This window comes from Bos grunniens, chromosome 20 (genome assembly GCF_055505025.1).
Source record: "Bos grunniens cultivar Pamir isolate PY7600 chromosome 20, Bosgru_T2T1.0, whole genome shotgun sequence".
In the NCBI taxonomy this organism is placed as follows: Eukaryota; Metazoa; Chordata; class Mammalia; order Artiodactyla; family Bovidae; genus Bos; species Bos grunniens.
Genome location: NC_141184.1, coordinates 1512853 through 1516417, shown reverse-complemented (window position 1 = coordinate 1516417; position 3565 = coordinate 1512853). Strand labels below are relative to the sequence as shown.

The 3565-nt window shown below is 41.0% G+C and overlaps 1 pseudogene; it reads right to left on the bottom strand.

The window, feature by feature from the left end:
• Positions 1–1479: 1479 nt before the first annotated feature.
• On the bottom strand, positions 1480–1932 carry LOC147350033 (large ribosomal subunit protein eL22 pseudogene; annotated as a pseudogene).
• Between the last annotated feature and the right edge of the window lie 1633 nt (positions 1933–3565).

The following is a 3565-nucleotide window of genomic DNA, read 5'->3' as shown; positions in this document are numbered from 1 at the left end:
GTAGATGTACATGCAACTATTTTGATAACTACATTAAATGTAAATGGTCTAAAAGGCAGGGATTATTAAATTGTATTTTCTTTAAAAAGACAACTATACGCTATTTCAAGAAATCTACTTTGATAATAAAAACACATATATGTTTAAAGTAAAAACAGTTTTTAAAGATTTTATTTAAATATTAAACAAAACAAATCTGGAGTAGCTATATTAATATCAGGCAATATAGACTTGGAGCAAGAAATATTACCAAGGATAAAAAGATACTATATAATGATAAAAAATTAATTCTAAGTGTGACTACACCTAACAACAAGGACTTGAAGGTCATAAAGTCAAAGCTAATAGAACCACAAGGATAAACAGACAGACGCACGTTCACTGTTGGAGGCCTCCTCACGCCTCTGTCAACAGATAGGCAGAGCTAGAGTTAAGAGACACGGATCCGGGAAGACACACACGGGCTGAGCAGCGTTATTACCAAACCGGACCCAGTCGACCTTCACATCAGCAGAACACTTCCCCCAGCAACAGCGGGATATGTGTTCTTTTCAAGCGTATGTGGAATAGTAACCAATATGTTGACAAGTGATGTATAGTATATGTTACGTTCCATATCTTATATGTGGTGTATATTTAATTTTTCCCTGATGCTGGGAAAGATTGAAGGCAGGAGGAAAAGGGGATGGCAGAGGACCAGATGGTTGGATAGCACCACCAACTCGATGAACACAAGTTTGAGCCAGCAAGCTCCAGGAGATGGTGAAGGACAGAGAGGTCTGACGTGCTGCCGTTCATGGGGCCACAGAGTCAAGCATGAATGAGTGACTGAGCAACACCAAATATGGTGTTCACGGCTTCCCATGTGGCTCCCGAGTGAAGAACCTGACTGCCACTGCAGGAGACCCAAGAAATGCAGGCTGGATGCCTGGGTCAGGAAGACCCCCTGGAGGAGGGCGTGGCAACCCATTCCAGTATTCTTGCCTGGAGAATCCCATGGACAGAGGAGTCAGGGGCTACAATTCACAGGGTCACAGAGAGTCAGACACGACTGAGCTGGCTTAGCACTTGCGTGGTGTGCATACGTGCTCACCAAATTGTGTCCTGAGCACAGCTGTCTTTTTGTTGCTGCTGGTGTTCTTTGTTTTATTTAAGAAGTTATACACATATTCCTGGAGAAGGCAATGGCACCCCACTCCAGTACTCTTGCCTGGAAAATCCCATGCATGGAGGAGCCTGGAAGGCTGCAGTCCATGGGGTCGCTAAGCGTCGGACACAACTGAGCGACTTCCCTTTCACTTTTCACTTTCACACATTGGAGAAGGCAATGGCAACCCACTCCAGTGTTCTTGCCTGGAGAATCCCAAGGACGGGGGAGCCTGGTGGGCTGCCGTCTATGGGGTCGCCCAGAGTCAGACACGACTGAAGAGACTTAGCAGCAGCAATAGCAATAGCACACATATTCCAGATAACTGAGTTTTACTCTTCATTTTCCTCCTCTTCAAACTGGTTCATCTGGAAGTAACACTATTTATAATTTTCTTTGCTGCTAGCAACTACTCATAACTACATAGATTATTCTTCAGATATTTTTTGGTGAGATATTTCAAATACCTTTTGGGGAAAAAGCTACAGTAATCTTGCTTTTGTTTCTCTCGGTTGTAACAGCCCCTCCACCAAGATTCCCAGCTTTTCTTTCACTTTGATTCTCTTCTGAAGAAACTGCCCAAGATTGGCCTCATCCATGACTCCATCTTCTACCAGGTGGGTACAGTCAAGAGGAAGCTCCAGGACCTGCTTTTCTTTTTCTTTCGCGCCTTCCTCCTGCTTCACCATACGCTTTTTCACAGGTGCCAAGGTGGCAGCAGAGACAGAAAGACAGCGAGTTTTAACAAATGTAAGACAACTAGAATTATACAAAGCGTGTCTCATATCATAACGTGTGTGCACGCTCAGTCGTGTCCAACTCATTGCATCCCCATGGACTGTAGCCCTCCAGGCTCCTCTGTTCATGGGATTTTCCAGGCAAGAACCCTGGATTGGGTTCCCATCTCCTCCTCCAGGGGATCTTTCCAACCCAGGGATCAAACACGAGTTTCCTGTGTCTCCTGTATTGGCAGGCAGATTCTTTACCACTTAGCCAGATCATAATAGAACTAAATAAAAATAAAGAACATGAAATTATTAGGGAAATCCCTAAATATTTGGTAAGCAGATTTTTAAATAAATCACAGGTCAAACAAAAAAAAAAGAGATTGAAAAAAATATATTCAATTATAAGAAATTTAAAAAAGCATGTGTCTTGCAGCTAACCACCCACTTAGAAAGGAATTTTATAGCCTTAAAATGCTTCTTTAGAAAGAATAAAATATTTCAGATACATGACCTAAGCTACTTTCATAAGAAAGTAGAAAGAGAAAAGTAAGTTAAAAATCAATGTGAGCAGAAGGAAGAAAATAAGAAGACCAGATAGCAATGGAGCCGAAAAGACAAAAGTAACAGAAAGGAAATGGTGCTACAAAAAGATGAATGAAATTCATAAACCCCTGTCCAAGTGGACCAAGAAAAAAAAAAGAAAGCACTAATTACCAGTGTAGAAATGAAAGAGGTGAAATTGCTTTAGATCCTACCAAAATTAAAAGTATAATAAGGAAATATGATTATGTGCTTATGAATTTAGAGAACTTAGATAAATAAAACAGGTAAATTCCATGAAAGACACATACTGTAAATGCTCACTTAAAATAAACATGATTTGAATGATCACATTCTGTCAAAAATTGATTTTCTAGTTAAGAAACTTTTTACAAATGAAACTCCACTCCCACGTTATGCCAGATATTTAAGGAAGAAAATTTACTTAGAGTACACAAACTCTAAGGAAACTGAAAAGAGGGATCACTTCCCAAGTCATCATACATGAGGAGCATAGCTATGATTAAACAAACAAACAATCAAAAACCAAAAAGACATTACAAGAAAACTGCAGACAAATATAACTCATGAACATAGATGTAAATATCCTCAACAAAGTTTCAGCAAATACAATCCAACAATATGTAAAAAGGATAATAAAACATAACCACAAGCGATTTATTTCAGGAATGCAAGGCTAAATCATCATTCAAAAAGCAATTGATGTAATTCACCCTATTAGCAGATTTTAAAAGACGTGGGTAGGTCAGCAACACGGCCTGGGGCTATGCCTCATGCACCGGGTCAGTGGCCATCCACAGGAGGTTTCATTTCAGTTCAGTTCAGTCACTCAGTCATGTCCAACTCTTTGTGACCTCAGGGACTGCAGCACGCCAGGCCTCCCTATCCATCACCAACTCCCAGAGCTTGCTCAAACTCATACCCATCAAGTCAGTGATGCCATCCAACCATCTCATCCTCTGTCGTCCCCTTCTCCCGCCTTCAATCTTTCCCAGCATCAGGGTCTTTTCCAATGAGTTGGTTCTTCGCATTAGGTGGACAAAGTATTGGAGTTTCGGCTTCAGCATCAGTCCTCCCAATGAATGTTCAGGACTGATTTCCTTTAGGATGGACTGGTTGGATCCCCTTG